General features: G+C 44.3%; 1 long non-coding RNA gene across 4 annotated transcripts in view; it reads right to left on the bottom strand.

The window, feature by feature from the left end:
- Nucleotides 1-17,042, bottom strand: part of LOC109552303 (uncharacterized) — a 55,295-nt gene extending 38,253 nt beyond the window's left edge. For 2 of the 4 annotated variants that reach the window (XR_012331273.1, XR_012331275.1), the window contains exons 1-2: nt 16,270-17,042; nt 14,641-14,755 (exon numbers count right to left, since the gene is read on the bottom strand). This is a non-coding gene — a long non-coding RNA (uncharacterized lncRNA). Of the gene's footprint in view, nt 1-14,640; nt 14,756-14,958; nt 15,965-16,269 lie in introns of those variants that run through there. The other 2 variants (XR_002179098.3, XR_012331274.1) reach the window with 2 other exon arrangements.
- Between the last annotated feature and the right edge of the window lie 954 nt (nt 17,043-17,996).

Raw genomic sequence — 17,996 nt, 5'->3', positions numbered from 1 at the left:
CTTGTGAACCGGTCTTCCCACTCCCATCCCCTTCCTGCCTCCTAATCCGCCCTGACACAGGCACTGATCTGCAGAACGGCTCTCAAAACTGCAGCCCTAGATAACTAACAAGGACCTGCTGTAGAGCACAGGGAACTCTGCTCAATATCCTGTAATGACCTGTGTGGGAAAAGAATCTAAAAAACAGTGGGTACATGTATGTGTATAACTGATTCACTTTGCTGTACACCTGAAACTAACACAACATTGTGAATCAACTACACCCCAATATAAAAATTTTTTTAAATTTTTTAATGAAATAAATAAATAAAAATATATTCTGGATATCAAAAACAAAATAAAACAACAACAACAAAACACAAACGTGTCTTAGCCTAACACTTAGGTCAACCTGACTGTACCAGCTCCTGCCCCGTCCAGCTGCATCAGATACCCTCCACCAGCAGCCCCACCTTGGGGCATTTGCATGCTCACGCCCTGGCCTGGAGGGCTCCTGCTCTGGGTCTGTCTGAATGGACTAAGTAATTATTATACATAGTTATTTATGTCTGACTCTCCAACTAATAGCCAACCAAACTCTCAAACCTGGAATGTGCTCCATTAACCATGCTGGCTGAGAAAGGATTCGTTTCTCCTCGTCTCCTGCAAAAAGAATGACAAGCATTTCCCCACCTCTTTCTGTCTCCCTCTCCCGAGAGAAGGTAACAGGGCTTTGTGCCTGGAAGTCTGACTTCCCTGGGCCCTGGGGAGACTTAACAGCCTTTTTGTGTGTTTTCTGTGGGAAAAGGGAAGCTGCCTGGTGAGGTGGCCTCCCCCTTTGTTTTCTGAGGTGTAGGCCACAAGTTAAAACTGGAGGCCCGGGACATCCTTTATTTGGCCTCGAAGCATTTGATATGAATTTTAAATATTCATTGCAACGTTCAAAAAGTGGGAGATTTCCTATGAAAATCTAAATTTCTTGGCTCTCTTGGAAAACTCAAAGACGGAGCATCTCTGGGCCCCTACATTCACGTGGCAAAAACTGGCAAGATCACGCTGATCCCCTTTAGACAGGTCATGTACTTTCCACTTTACCACAATCGCCACCACTCCCTAAGGTCTTATTCTGTAAGAAGATAGGTTAGGGGGTCCCCAGAGAAAGAGAACCAGGCACCGGCTTCCTTGACATAAAAGAAGCCATTTCAGTCTAAGCCACTTTGTGATCTAAGCCTGGCCATGCTGCTTGCCCTTGAGCAGGTCTCAGTAATTAATGATCTTAAGGGAACAAAGGAATGCAGAAAAGGCAGTCAGACAATAGTGCATAAAAACAGACTCTTAGTTCCTCTTCAAGGGATATACATAATAATATATCTTTGAGTCCTGCAGGAACTAAGGCCCCCACAAGGGTGGAGGATGGAGTGATAATGTTGACCCTCTTGACTTCAATCAACGAAAGCTTGGACTCTGTTGACCAATTCTATGCTGAATTCTCCTCTGCTCCAGGCCCTTCATGAATAGGCATGTACCCTGAGCTGAAAATTCCCCCAATTTTGTTGTTCCTTGAGACACTGCTTTGGGAAAGATCCCCAGTGTCCTCCTTACTTGCTGCAAGTAATAATAACTCCTTCCTTCTCCCAATCCTCGGCTTGGTTGTATCTTTCGGCTCAACACCCACCAAGAGACAAATCCAGTTTGGGAGGAACAATACCACCTGCATCTTTCATTCAGGTACCTGCCAGCTCTTGTGAGAGTCTGAGTTTTCAACCCCGGCTTAGGCCCACCAAGGGGATTAATCGGAAGTATGTCAGGGAAAGGAGATGGTGGCTGTGAGCTTCAAGAGCGGAAGAGAGTATGGCGGCTTTATAGGCCTTAGAACCTGGGTCTATTCTAACATTCCTTCCTGAGGGGGCAGGACCAGGGACACAGATGGCCAGGTGGGTGCCTGTGAGGACTGGGCTGTAAATGATTTCACCTTGAGAGTGTCAGCAAAAATCCCCACAGCTGAGCTGGGCCTGGAGAGCCTGGAGAGATCTGCCTCAAGAGATACCCACCTTCAAATGAACATGGGCAAGCAAACGCATCAGGAATCACATCAACCGAAGCCGGCATACTTCCGTTGCAGAAATAAATGGGGTGAGAGGATGGTCACATCCCTGATCTCAGGTGAGTCCCTGGGATGGCCATCAGGTGAGGGTCCTTGGCCTCTCCCAGGAAGGCACTCAAGAGTGAGCCAAAGTAGAGTGAAAGCAGATTTATTCAGGGAGATACATACTCCTCAGACAAAGTGTGGGCCATCACAGAAGGCGAGAGACCCCAGCGTACAGGGTGGTTAGTTTTTATGGACTGGTTAATTTCATAGGCTAATGAGAGGGAGGATTATTCCAACTATTTGGGGGAAGCGATGGGGATTTCCAGGAATTGGGTTACTGCCCACTTTTTGTCCTTTCATGGTTGGTCTTGGAACTGTTATGGCACCTGTGAGTGTGTCATTCAGATGCTAATGTATTACAGTGAGCACGTACTGAGGCTCAACATCCACTGGGAGTTGAATCTTCCACCACCTTGGGCCGAGTTGGTTCTAACCAGTTTATGTCGTTTCCTCAAAGGCTATGTCATTCTTTTAAAGGTTGTGTCCTGCCCCCTTCCCTTCTCTCTCACCTCCACTTTGCTGCCTAGCGTAAGGCCCACAGTTCTTTTATAACTAAGTGGGAGTAGAGGCTGTCACCCTGCATTACAACTCCAGTCATAGTCTATAGAATACCTCCCCCTGTGGCTATTCTGAGACAGGAGGCTGTTCTGGAAATGCAGAGGACTAGGTACCAGATGAAGGAACAAGATAAAACCCAAGAAAAACAACTAACTGGAGTGGAGTTAGGCAACCTTCCAGAAAAAGAATTCAGAAGAATGATAGTGAAGATGATCCAGGACCTCGGAAAAAGAATGGAGGCAAAGATCGAGAAGATGCAAGAAAACAAAGATCTAGAAGAATTAAAGATCAAACACCTAGAAGAATTAAAGAACAGACAAACAGAGATGAACAATACAATAACTGAAATGAAAAATACACTAGAAGGAATCAATAGCAGAATAACTGAGGCAGAAGAACGGATAAGTGACCTGGAAGACAGAATGGTGGAATTCACTGCTGTGGAACAGAATAAAGAAAAAAAAAAAGAAAGGAAGACAGACTAAGAGACCTCTGAGACAATATTAAATGCACCAACATTCGCAATATAGGAGTCCCAGAAGGAGAAGAGAGAGAGAAAGGACCTGAGAAAATATTTGAAGAGATTATAGTCAAAAACTTCCCTAACATGAGGACTTCCCTGAAGGCGCAGTGGTTGAGAGTCCGCCTGCTGATGCAGGGGACATGGGTTCGTGCCCCGGTCCAGGAAGATCCCACATGCTGCAGAGCGGCTAGGCCTGTGAGCCATGGCCACTGAGCCTGCGCGTCCGGAGCCTGTGCTGCGCAACGGGAGAGGCCACAACAGTGAGAGGCCCGTGTACTGCAAAAAAAAAAAAAAAACTTCCCTAACATGGGAAAGGAAATAGCCACCCAAGTCCAGGAGGCACAGAGAGTCCCAGGCAGCATAAACCCAAGGAGAAACATGCCAAGACATGTAGTAATCAAACTGAAAAAAATCAAAGACAAAGAAAAATTATTAAAAGCAACAAGGGAAAAATGACAAATAACATACACGGAACTCCCATAAGGTTAACAGCTGATTTCTCAGTAGAAACTCGACAAGTCAGAAGGGAGTGGCATGATATATTTAAAGTGATGAAAGGGAAGAAACTACAAACAAGATTACTCTACCTGACAAGGATCTCATTCAGATTCAACAGACAAATCAAAAGCTTTACAGACAAGCAAAAGCTAACAGTATTCAGCACCACCAAACCAGCTCTACAACAAATGCTAAAGGAACTTCTCTAAGTGGGAAATAAAAGAGAAGAAAAGGACCTACCAAAACAAACCCAAATTAATTAATAAAATGGTAATAGGAACATACATATCGATAATTACCTTAAATGTGAATGGATTAAATGCTCCAACCAAAAGACACAGGCTCGTTGAATGGACACAAAACAACACCCATCTATATGCTGTCTACAAGGGACCCACTTCAGACCTAGGGACACACACAGACTGAAAGTGAGGGGATGGAAAAATTCATTCCATGCAAATGGAAATCTAAAGAAAGCTGGAGTAGCAATACTCATATCAGATAAAATAGACTTTAAAATAAAGAATGTTACAAGAGACAAGGAAGGACACTACATAATGATCAAGGGATCAATCCAAGAAGAAGATGTAACAATTATAAATATATATGCACCCAACATAGGAGCACCTCAATACATAAGGCAAATGCTAACAGCTATAAAAGAGAAAATCAACAGTAACACAATAATAGTGGGCGACTTTAACACCTCATTTACACCAATGGACAGATCATCAAAGCAGAAAATTAATAAGGAAATAAAAGCTTTAAATGACACAATAGACCAGATAGATTTAATTGATATTTATAGGACATTCCATCCAAAACAGCAGATTACACTCTCTTCTCAAGTGCACATGGAACATTCTCCAGGATGGATCACATCTTGGGTCACAAATCAAACCTCGGTAAATTTAAGAAAACTGAAATCATATCGAATGTCTTTTCCGAACACAATGCTATGAGATTAGAAAACAATTACAAGGAAAAAAACGTAAAAAACACAAACATATGGAGGGTAAACGGTACATTACTAAATAACCAAGAGATCACTGAAGAAATCAAAGAGGAAATCAAAAAAAACCTAGAGACAAGTGACAATGAAAACACGACAACCCAAAACCTATGGGATGCAGCAAAAGCAGTTCTAAGAGGGAAGTTTATAGCCATACAAGCCTACCTCAAGAAACAAGAAATATCTCAAATAAATAATCTAACCTTACACCCAAAGGAACTAGAGAAAGAAGAACAAACAAAACCCGAAGTTAGTAGAAGGAAAGAAATCATAAAGATCAGAGCAGAAATAAATGATATAGAAACAAAGAAAACAAGAGCAAAGATCAATAAAACTAAAAGCTGGGCCTTTGAGAAGTTAAACAAGATTGATAAACCTTTAGCCAGACCCATCAAGAAAAAGAGAGAGAGGACTCAAATCAATAAAATTAGAAATGAAAAAGGAGAGACTTCCGGGAAGATGGCGGAAGAGTAAGACGCGGAGATCACCTTCCTCCCCACAGATACACCAGAAATACATCTACACGTGGAACAACTCCTACAGAACACCTACTGAACGCTGGCAGAAGACCTCAGACCTCCCAAAAGGCAAGAACCCCCCCCCCCCCCCCACGTACCTGGGTAGGGCAAAAGAAAAAAGAATAAACAGAGACAAAAGGATAAGGACGGGTCCTGCACCAGCGGGAGGGAGCTGTGAAGGAGGAAAAGTGTCCACACACTAGGAAGCCCCTTCGTGGGCGGAGACTACGGGTGGCGGAGTGGGGGAGCTTCGGGGCCACGGAGGAGAGCACAGCCACAGGGGTGCGGAGGGCAAAGCGGAGAGATTCCAGCGCAGAGGATCAGGGCCGACCGGCACTCACCAGCCGAGAGGCTTGTCTGCTCACCCGCCGGGGCGGGCGGGGCTGGGAGCTGAGGTTCCGGCTTCTGTCGGAGCGCCGGGAGAGGACTGGGGTTGGCGGCGTGAACACAGCCTGAAGGGGGATAGTGCGCCACGGCTAGCCGGGAGGGAGTCTGGGGAAAAGTCTGGACCTGCCGAAGAGGCAAGAGACTTTTTCTTCCCTCTTTGTTTCCTGGTGCGCAAGGAGAGGGGATTAAGAACGCTGCTTAAAGGAGCTCCAGAGACGGGCGCGAGCTGCGGCTAAAAGTGCGGACCCCAGAGACAGACATGAGACGCTAAGGCCGCTGCTGCCGCCACCAAGTGCCTGTATGGGAACACAGGTCACTATCCACACCCCTCTTCCGGGGAGCCTGTGCAGCCCGCCACTGCCAGGGTGCCGGGATCCAGGGACAACTCCCCCGGGAGAACGCACGGCGCGCCTCAGGCTGGCAACGTCACGGCGGGCTCTGCCGCCGCAGGCCCACCCCGCACTCCGTGACCCTCCCTACCCCCGGCCTGAGTGAGCCAGAGCCTCCGAATCAGCAGCTCGTTTAACCCCGTCCTGTCTGAGCAAAGAACAGACGCCCTCCGGCGACCTATACGCACAGGCGGGGCCAAATCCAAAGCTGAGCCCCTGTGAGCTGTGAGAACAAAGAAGAGAAAGGGAAATCTCTCCCAGCAGCCTCAGAAGCAGCGGATTAAAGCTCCACAATCAACTTGATGTACCCTGCATCTGTGGAATACATGAATAGACACCGAATCATCCCAAATTAAGGAGCCGTGTGGATGAAAGGCTCTTGGTGCTGCAGCCAGGAGTCAGTGCTGTGCCTCTGAGGTGGGAGAGCCAACTTCAGGACACTGGTCCACAAGAGGCCTCCCAGCTGCACATAATATCAAACGGCGAAAATCTCCCAGAGACCTCCATCTCAACGCCAGCACCCAGCTTCACTCAACGACCAGCAAGCTACAGTGCTGGACATCCTATGCCAAACAACTAGCAAAACAGGAACACAACCCCACCCATTAGCAGAGAGGCTGCCTAAAATCATAATAAGTGTACAGACACCCCAAAACACACCACCACACGTGGACCTGCCCACCAGAAAGACAAGATCCAGCCTCATCCACCAGAACACAGTCACTAGTACCCTCCACCAGGAAGCCTACACAACCCACTGAACCAACCTTAGCCACTGGGGACAGACACAAAAAACAACAGGAACTACGAACCTTCAGCCTGCAAAAAGGAGACCCCAAACACAGTAAGATAAGCAAAATGAAAAGACAGAAAAACACACAGCAGAGGAAGGAGCAAGATAAAAACCCACCAGACCTAACAAATGAAGAGGAAATAGGCAGTCTACCTGGAAAAGAATGCAGAATAATGATAGTAAAGATGATCCAAAATCTTGGAAATAGAATAGACAAAATGCAAGAAACAGTTAACAAGGACCTAGAAGAACTAAAGATGAAACAAACAATGATGAACAACACAATAAATGAAATAAAAAATACTCTAGATGGGATCAATAGCAGAATAACTGAGGCAGAAGAATGGAAAAGTGACCTGGAAGATAAAATAGTGGAAATAACTAATGCAGAGCAGAATAAAGAAAAAAGAATGAAAAGAACTGAGGACAATCTCAGAGACCTCTGGGACAACATTAAACGCACCAACATTCAAATTATAGGGGTTCCAGAAGAAGAAGAGAAAAAGAAAGGGACTGAGAAAATATTGAAGAGATTATAGTTGAAAACTTCCCTAATATGGGAAAGGAAATAGTTAGTCAAGTCCAGGAAGCACAGAGAGTCCCATACAGGATAAATCCAAGGAGAAATACGCCAAGACACATATTAATCAAACTGTCAAAAATTAAATACAAAGAAAGCATATTAAAAGCAGCAAGGGAAAAACAACAAATAACACACAAGGGAATCCCCATAAGGTTAACAGCTGATCTTTCAGCAGAAACTCTGCAAGCCAGAAGGGAGTGGCAGGACATATTGAAAGTGTTGAAGGAGAAAAACCTGCAACCAAGATTACTCTACCCAGCAAGGATCTCATTCAGATTTGATGGAGAAATTAAAACCTTTACAGACAAGCAAAAGCTGAGAGAGTTCAGCGCCACCAAACCAGCTCTACAACAACTGCTAAAGGAACTTCTCTAGGCAAGAAACAAAAAAGAAGGAAAAGACCTACAATAACGATCCCAAAACAATTAAGAAAATGGGAATGGGAACATACATATCGATAATTACCTTAAATGTAAATGGACTAAATGCTCCCACCAAAAGACACAGATTGGCTGAATGGATACAAAAACAAGACGCATATATTTGCTGTCTACAAGAGACCCACTTCAGACCTAGAGACACATACAGACTGAAAGTAAGGGAATGGAAAAAGGTATTTCATGAATGGAAACCAAAAGAAAGCTGGAGTAGCAATTCTCATATCAGACAAAATAGACTTTAAAATAAAGACTATTAGAAGAGACAAAGAAGGACACTACATAATGATCAAGGAATCGATCCAAGAAGAAGATATAACAATTGTAAATATTTATGCACCCAACATAAGAGCACCTCAATACATAAGGCAAATACTAACAGCCATAAAAGGGGAAATTGACAGTAACACATTCATAGTAGGGGACTTTAACACTCCACTTTCACCAATGGACAGATCATCCAAAATGAAAATAAATAAGGAAACACAAGCTTTAAATGATACATTAAACAAGATGGACTTAATTGATATTTATAGGACATTCCATCCAAAAACAACAGAATACACATTTTTCTCAAGTGCTCATGGAACATTCTCCAGGATAGATCATATCTTGGGTCACAAATGAAGCCTTGGTAAATTTAAGAAAACTGAAATTGTATCAAGTATCTTTTCCGACCACAACGCTATGAGACTAGATATCAATTACAGGAAAAGATCTGTAAAAAATACAAACACATGGAGGCTAAACAATACACTACTTAATAACGAAGTGATCACTGAAGAAATCAAAGAGGAAATCAAAAAATACCTAGAAACAAATGACAATGGAGACACGACGACCCAAAACCTGTGGGATGCAGCAAAAGCAGTTCTAAGAGGGAAGTTTATAGCAATACAATCCTACCTTAAGAAACAGGAAACATCTCGAATAAACAACCTAACCTTGCACCTAAAGCAATTAGAGAAAGAAGAACAAAAAAACCCCAAAGTTAGCAGAAGGAAAGAAATCATAAAAATCAGATCAGAAATAAATGAAAAAGAAATGAAGGAAACGATAGCAAAGATCAATAAAACTAAAAGCTGGTTCTTTGAAAGGATAAACAAAATTGATAAACCATTAGCCAGACTCATCAAGAAAAAAAGGGAGAAGACTGAAATCAATAGAATTAGAAATGAAACAGGAGAAGTAACAACTGACACTGCAGAAAGACAAAAGATCATGAGAGATTACTACAAGCAACTCTATGCCAATAAAATGGACAACCTGGAAGAAATGGACAAATTCTTAGAAAGGCACAACCTGCCAAGACTGAATCAGGAAGAAATAGAAAATATGAATAGACCAATCACAAGCACTGAAATTGAAACTGTGATTAAAAATCTTCCAACAAGCAAAAGCCCAGGACCAGATGGCTTCACAGGTGAATTCTATCAAACATTTAGAGAAGAGCTATCACCTATCCTTCTCAAACTCTTCCAAAATATAGCAGAGGGCGGAACACTCCCCAGCTCATTCTACGAGGCCACCATCACCCTGATACCAAAACCAGACAAGGATGTCACAAAGAAAGAAAACTACAGGCCAATATCACTGATGAACGTAGATGCAAAAATGCTCAACAAAATACTAACAAACAGAATCCAACAGCACATTAAACGGATCATACACCATGATCAAGTGGGGTTTATTCCAGGAATGCAAGGATTCTTCAATATACGCAAATCAATCAACATGATACACCATATTAACAAATTGAAGGGGAAAAACCATATGATCATCTCAATAGATGCAGAGAAAGCTTTTGACAAAATTCAACACCCATTTATGATAAAAACCCTGCAGAAAGTAGGCATAGAGGGAAATTTCCTCAATAATAAAGGCCATATATGACAAACCCACAGCCACCATCGTCCTCAATGGTGAAAAACTGAAAGCGTTTCCACTAAGATCAGGAACAAGACAAGGTTGCCCACTCTCACCACTCTTATTCAACATAGTTTTGGAAGTTTTAGCCACAGCAATCAGAGAAGAAAAGGAAATAAAAGGAATCCAAATTGGAAAAGAAGAAGTAAAGCTGTCACTCTTTGCATATGACATGATACTATACATAGAGAATCCTAAAGATGCTACCAGAAAACTACTAGAGCTAATCAATGAATTTGATAAAGTAGCAGGATACAAAATTAATGCACAGAAATCTCTTGCATTTCTATACACTAACAACAAAAGATCAGAAAGAGAAATTAAGAAAACAATCCCATTCACCATTGCAACAAAAAGAATAAAATACCTAGGAATAAGCCTACCTAAGGAGGTAAAAGACCTGTATGCAGAAAACTATAAGACACTGATGAAAGAAATCAAAGATGACACAAACAGATGGAGAGATATACCACGTTCTTGGATTGGAAGAATCAATATTGTGAAAATGACTATACCATCCAAAGCAATCTACAGATTCAATGCAATCCCTATCAAATTACCAATGGCATTTTTTACAGACTAGAACAAAAAGTGTTAAAATTTGTATGGAGACACAAAAGACTCCGAATAGCCAAAGCAGTCTTGAGGGAGAAAACGGGGGTAGAGGAATCATACTCCCTGACTTCAAACTATACTACAAAGCTACAGACATCAGGACAATATGGTACTGACACAAAAACAGAAATATAGATCAATGGAACAGGATAGAAAGCCCAGAGATAAACCCATGCACCTATGGTCAACTAATCTATGACAAAGGAGGCAAGAATATACAATGGAGAAAAGACAATCTCTTCAATAAGTGGCGCTGGGAAAACTGGACAGCTACATGTAAAAGAATGAAATTAGAACACTCTCTAACACCATACACAAAAATAAACTCAAAATGGATTAAAGATCTAAATGTAAGACTGGACACTATAGGAAAACATAGGAAGAACACTCTGACTTAAATCACAACAAGATCTTTTTTGACCCACCTCCTAGAGTAATGGAAATAAAAACAAAGATAAACAAATGGGACCTAATGAAACTTTAAAGCTTTTGCACAACAAAGGAAACTATAAACAAGACAAAAAGACAACCCTCAGAATGGGAGAAAATATTTGCAAATGAGTCAACGGAAAAAGGATTAATCTCCAAAATATATAAACAGCTCATGAAGCTCAATATTAAAAAACCAAACAACCCAATCAAAAAATGGGCAGAAGACCTAAATAGACATTTATCCAAAGAAGACATGCAAATGGCCAAGAGGCACATGAAAAGCTGCTCAACTAATTATTAGAGAAATGTAAATCAAACCTACAATAAGGTATCACCTAACACTGGTTAGAATGGGCTTCATCAGAAAATCTGCAAACAACGAATGCTGGAGAAGGCATGGAGAAAAGGGAACCCTCTTGCACTGTTGGTGGGAATGTGAATTGATACAGCCACTGTTTAAAACAGTATGGAGGTTCCTTAAAACACTAAATATAGAATTACCATATGACCCAGCAATCCCACTCTTGGGCATATACCCTAAGAAAAACATAATTCAAAAAGACACATGCACCCCAATGTTCATTGCAGCACTATTTATAACAGCCAGGTCATGGAAGCAACCTAAATGCCTATCAACAGATGAATGGACAAAGAAGAAGTGGTACATATATACAATGGAATATTATTCAGCCTTAAAAAGGAATGAAATTGCGTCATTTATAGAGACGTGGATGGATCTAGAGACTGTCATACAGAGTGAAGTAAGTCAGAAAGAGAAAGACAAATATCGTATATTAACGCATATATGTGGAACCTAGAAAAATGGTACAGATGAACCGGTTTGCAGGGCAGAAATAGAGACACAGGTGTAGAGAACAAACGTATGGACACCAAGGGGGGAAAGTTGGGGTGGGATGGTGGGATGAATTGGGAGATTGGGATTGACATATATACACTAATATGTATAAAATAGAGAACTAAGAAGAACCTGCTATGTAAATAAATGAATAATAAATAAATAAATAAATAAAATTTAGGACGTTAAAAAAAAAAAAAAGAAAGAAGGAAATTACCCAGCCCATGAAAAGTAACCACCCTGTACCCTGGGGCCTCTTGACTTCTGAGATGGCCCACACTCTGTCTATGGAGTGTGTTTCTCTCTAAATAAATCTACTTCTTACCTATCACTTTGTCTCTCACTTTTCTGCAATGAGACATCAAGAACCTGAGCTTCATTAGGTCCTGTGATGAGGTGTGTGATCTCAGTTGAAAGACCGTGGGTTTAAGTCCCAGTCTGGGTTGCAAGGTTTCAGTTCTGTGCGCAACCTGAGTGCTATATACATGGTAGCCCTGGCTGGAGACTGTGTGTGTGTGTGTGTGTGTGTGTGTGTGTGTGTGTGTGTGTGTCCTATCAAAATGACTGGTTTGGACTTCTCACCAACCTTAAGAGTGGGGGCCGAGAGCTTTAATTCAATTTAAAAATATGTAATACGACTTGGTCACCAAGTGTGGTTTAGCAACTGGATTCTATAACAAAGAAGAAATGCTTCTCACAGAAAGCATGTTTTTGTTCTTCTGTACTCCTCCAATGGTGTTTTGCAAAATAAATATGTGTCCATTCTGACTATGGACCTCAGCATAGGATTTCTCTCCCCAGTAAAACTTAAATTTCCCATTTTCCTGGGTGACCAGTCTTAGGCAAAATTGGCTCATGCCACCCAAACTCACTTGAGGCTCCCATGTTTTACAACAAAGAATTTAATTTGTAAGTGAGCTTCCACTTACAGAGACCAGTCTGTGTGTAATCTTTCCAGGAGGGAGTTTGAACAAAGCTCTCTGCCATTAAGGTTCTGTCCACAGACTTAAAATTGAGTCCCTTTGATCAGAAATTCCACTTCAAGAACCTTATCCTGAGAAAATTATCCAGAAATGTGAACCAAGATTCATGGGCATGGATGTTGTCATATATTAATTACAGCAGCAATAAAAGGAAACAATCTAAATAGTCAACCACTGGGGAGCGATGAAATACATTGGGATGCATTTATAGGACGGGGTACCAGGAAGCCTCTGAAAATAATGTGTTCAGGGTATTGAATGGAATAAGGACATGGCCACCACATATTTGTAAGACCTCTAAACACGTCTAAATATGTTGCTAACATTGGAAAAGTTGTGGCTATTGTTAAAAATATTCACTCTCCTCCCCTCCCTTGACTGTGGCTTCAGCTGTGAGGTCTATTTTGGCCACTGGGATACAAGCAAGTGAGATGCTGGGGAGGTTTGGAAAGCATTGGTGGGTTTGGCAGGCTCTCTTGAGCCTTTGCCATTGCCTGAGAACAGACCTAGGTGAGCCCGTTGGTTCTAGAAAAGGATGGCAGACATGTGCGGCCAAACCAGACCACCTCCCACCCACCCCCCAGCTGAGTACAACCTGGTCCAACCCCCACCCCCCAGCAAACCACAGATCCCTGAGAGTAAAGTATTGCAAGCCTACTGATGGTTTATTATCCAGCCCTTTTGTGGCAATCGTTGGCTAACACAGGAAGAAGGTCCGCTCCAATTCTAGAAAGATCTTTTCTCCAAAGATACAGCATTCGAGGGAATACCCTGGCGGTCCTGTGGTTGGGACTCGGCACTTTCACTCACCGGGCCCGGGTTTGATCCCTGGTAGGGGAACTGAGAGCCTACAAGCCACCCAGCATGGCCAAGAAAATAATAAAAATAAAAAATTAAATTCAAAGATACAGCATTGGAAAACTTATGCAAACAGTTCTTGACTTATGCCTTCAAATGTCCATTTGATCCATACTGAGTCCACCCAGGTTCCAGGAGAGGGGACATAAACCCCACTCCTCCATGGGAAGAACATCCAGGTCAATTATAAGAAGTATATGTAAGGACTTCCCTGGTGGTCCAGTGGTTAAGAATCCGCCTTCCAGTGCAGGGGACATGGGTTCGACTCCTGGTCCAGGAACTAAGATCCCACGTGCTGCGGGGCAACTAAGCCCACGTGCTCTAGAGCCCGCGTGCCACAACTACAGAGAGAAGCCCACACGCCGCAACAAAAGTTCCCGCGTGCCGCAACTAAGATCCAACACAGCCAAATAAATAAATGAATATCCAAAAAAAGAAGAAGAAGAAGAACATGTAGGATGGGAGACGTTTTATGGCCTTCTTTGGAAAATACCATCTACCGTATAAAATTCTCAGAACACTGCTTTATAAGCACGATCTGTGTGTTAGCTATTTTCATTCAACACGTGTTTATTGAACATCTGTTATGCACTAGTTACTGTGCTAGGGAGATAAGCAGTGAACATCACAGGGGTGGTCCCTGTGTTGGTGGGCTAGCCGGAGGAAAGTTGCAGGCTCAGACCCGCTAGAAGAACCCCCTAGTAAAGGACCAGATGAGCTCGCAGGCTGAAGTTAATTTCCTAGTGAGTCGGCCAGCCCTAGAGGAACAGATAATAATTCTGGCTCTAGAAGTATTTTGCTGGGATTGTGTCTGTTGCGATGGAAGCTTTCTTGGCCGCTTCTCTGAGTGTCGAATGAGGAGGCCAGAGCTCTCAAAGGGCTTAGAGTCCAATTCCATTTCACTCAAGCCGTTCCTATAGCTTTAATGCAAAGCAGGTGCTGGGACTGTTAAAAAGGACCTCAAGGCACCTGGCTCAGCTGTGCAGCAGCTTTTTGCTCTAAGTGAGGTCCCATGGCACTGGCCTCCCCTAGGAGTTGTATAGAAATGCAGAGTCTCAGGCCCCACTCCTGAAAGGCTGAATCAGAATCTGCATTTTTTTTAAAGAATTTTTCATTGTGGTAAGAATGCACATCTAAAATTTACCTTCTGGGGACTTCCCTGGTGGTCCAGTGGTTAGGACTCGGGGCTTCCACTGCAAGGGGGCGTGGGTTCAGTCCCTGGTCGGGGAACTAAGGTCCCTCAGGCCGCGCCGCGTGGCCTAAAAAAAATTAATTTAATTAAATTTACCCTCTTAGCCATTTTTAAGAGTACAGTTCAGTGATATTAAGCACTTTCACACTGCTGTGTAAACGTCACCACCATCCTCTCCAGAACCCGTTTTATCTTGCAAAACTGACTCTGGCCCCATTAAACAATGACTACCCATCTCCACCTCCCCAGTCCCTGGCAAATGCCGTTCACCTTCTGTCTTGATGAATTTGACCACTCAGGGACCCCAGAGAGAGGAATCATACAGTGGCTGTCCTTTGGTGACACCCAGCATCACCTCTTCAAGGCTCATCCATGTTGTAGCAGAATCTGCATTTAACAAGGTCCTGTGTCTGCAGGTTGAAGGCGGAGGCGGCTCTACTATGCCTGGGCTGAGACTGGGCTGAGACGGGGGAGGAGAGCGCATTCCGGACAGTCCTGCGGGGACTCAGGCTTTCCCTCCTCCCCCGGCAGTCCCCCCTCCCCCGCTGTCGCCTCCATGGTCACGTGTGTGTGACAGCCAGCTTGGATTCCTGAGATCAACCACGGGGGCTCTGATCTGGCAACAAATGGATGGCTAGACCGGCCTCTGGACATCAGAAGTTCCCTGCCCACGGGCCATCTGCTTGTGCTGTACCAGTACGAGGGTAACCTGTACTTCACTCCCGCAGCAGGGGTGGCCGGTAGGCGTCTGTGGCTGGACGGCAGTTAGGGTTCACACTTGTTTAGTAACACACAGTCACACATAGTGCTGGCCACGATTCCAGGAAGTTCTCGAGCGTTAACACCTTTAACTCTCATAATAATCCTAGGAGTAGGAACTAGTATGACCTGCATTTAACAGATGAGGAAACTGAGGCACAGACAGATGAAGTAACTGTCCCAAGGTCCTAAGGCTGGTACATGGTGGAGCTGGGACCCTGAGGACCACACCCTGTGCATCCTCTCTGCTAACTGCTGGACCAAGTCTTCTGTCCAAACTGAGCGAGAGGGACTCATACAGATTCGGGGTGTGCTGTGTGGAGGGCTCTACTTTTAACCATAGAGGTTAGTTTATATTTAAAAAAAAAAAACAAAAAGCAAAGCTAGAAGGTCAGAAAGTAAGTAGGAAACCCTTGTGATCTGGTGGATATTTTCTCACTGGGGCATTTAGATTAATCACACGATTAAATAATCAGATAGACAGGTTTCCCTCCTGCTTCCCCAGCCCCACTTACTGTCCCCTTCCCAGGCCCCTTCCCCTCAACCTCCTAGAAACCTCCCCCTCCCCCTGCCCTCTCTCTCCCCTCCTCCATGTTCTCCCTCCCTCCCCTCTCCCCTCCCCACACTCTGTCCCCCATTTTCTCCCTCCCTCCCCCATACTCCCTCTCCCCTCCCCCATGCTCTCCCTCCCTCCCCTTCCCCTCCTCTCCTTCCCTCTCCCTCCCCTCCCCCATACTCCCTCTCCCCCTCCCCCATATTCTCCCCTCCCCTCCCCCATGCCTGCCCTCCCTCCCCCCTTCCCCCCTGCTCTCCCTCACTAACCTCAGTTGTTCTCTTGGCTTCCCAGCAGATAACCCCCAATTCATATTGCTCATCTGTGATCTTTCTTCCTGGTTCCAGACCATATTTCATTGCTTCCTGGTGTCTGTCACTCCAAGATTTCAAAATCCCCTTCTGGGAAGATGAGCCACACTGGCTTCTACCTTGGACCTTGGAGGTTGGTGGGGAGCCCATGCCACAGCCTGCCTGCTCTGGTCCTCAGCATGCCCATCACCCGCCTGCCCAAGCCCACTGCCCCCAGGCCCCAACTCACCACTGACCCACGTCACCCTCCCCTCCCCGTGAGGCCTGAAACCTCCCTCACCTTCTCCCCCTCCTCTTTTTTTGCATCCCCCTCCTCTGGAGGTCTCGAATCTGTTTTCTACTTGTCTATTGTCCCTGGCAGAGCTCCAGCCCTGTCATCTACAGCATGTCCCGAGCCCCTCCCCCACCTTCTTTCCCGAGGCCCACCCTCCACGCGCCTGGCAGGTGTCTTCCCTGAACGAACACACAGCCGCCGGTGCCACTCCTTAGCACTGCCCTTTAACTCCACCCTGCATCCTGCATGACTTTACCAACTGCTCAGTGAGAAGGACCGCCTTCCTTGCTCTTTTTTTTAAAAAGCAATCTCAAACTTACAGAAACGTTGCAAGTATACGTACAAACAGCCCTTTCCTCCCTGAACCATTTGAAAGCCTCTTGCAGACCTGATGCCCTGCAATTTCATCAGAGTCCAACCCTTTGAAAAGTTAGGAAACTAACATTGAGACATCGCTGCCATTTAACCCTCAAGCTCCATTCAAGTCTCGACAAGTAGCCTGAAAACAGCATTTTCTCAACAGAGGGATCCAGTTCAGAATCACCTGTGCGTCCGTTGCCCTGTCTCTTCGGGCTCCTTCAGTTTGGAGCAGCTCCTCCTTTCTTCCTTGATTTTTATGTCCTTGACACTTTTGAAGACGACAGTCCAGACTTGTGTAGAATGTCCCTCAGTTTGGGTTTGACTTGATGTTTCCCCTGGGTTAGAGTCAGGCGGGAATAGGGCCTCTTTGGCGGGAATATTGCAGAAGCAATGCTGGGTTCTTTGCATCCTACCGTGTGGGGCGCGACCTCAGTTTGCCCCATGCTGGTGACGTTGGTCAGAATGGTGTCCTCAACAGTGATTCTCTCCTCTTTCATGAGTATTTTGTGGAGACCCTTGAAACCACATAAATATTTCATTGCTCATCAGACTTTCAATTGAGTCATTTGTTTATATCAGAATGGACTAGTGGCTTCCTATTTTATTCAGTGTGTTATATATAACCTGTTACTATCATTACTTTCCTGCCCTCTCTCATCCCACTGTAATTGCCTATAGAAAGAAAATGTTAGCCACATTTTTGGCCATGAAGCCCTGTGTTTATCAAAACCATGTGCTTCGTTCCTATACGGCGTATGGTTGTTATCTGAGAATTTGTTACCCAAGTGCCTACAGTTATGACTCGCTCACGAAGCAAAAGTTGTCATAGCATGAAACTCTCTCTAATGGACCATAACACAGTCTCTCCCTGTTTCACACCAGAAACCATCCCGCCCGCACCCCCACCCCCACCCCGGGCAAATCAACACTTGTGTGGTTTGTAGCAGCATCCAAAATTACAATTCAAATCGAATGCAAATCAGTTCATAAGGTGAAATTGCAAATCTTGCAGAGTCGCGGGGTTTCCTGAAGTGGGTGAAAGTCACTTAGC

The sequence above is a fragment of the Tursiops truncatus genome, chromosome 4, assembly GCF_011762595.2.
Source record: "Tursiops truncatus isolate mTurTru1 chromosome 4, mTurTru1.mat.Y, whole genome shotgun sequence".
Classification (NCBI taxonomy): domain Eukaryota; kingdom Metazoa; phylum Chordata; class Mammalia; order Artiodactyla; family Delphinidae; genus Tursiops; species Tursiops truncatus.
Note: the sequence above shows the minus strand (reverse complement) of the source record. Positions and strands in the feature narration are given on the sequence as shown.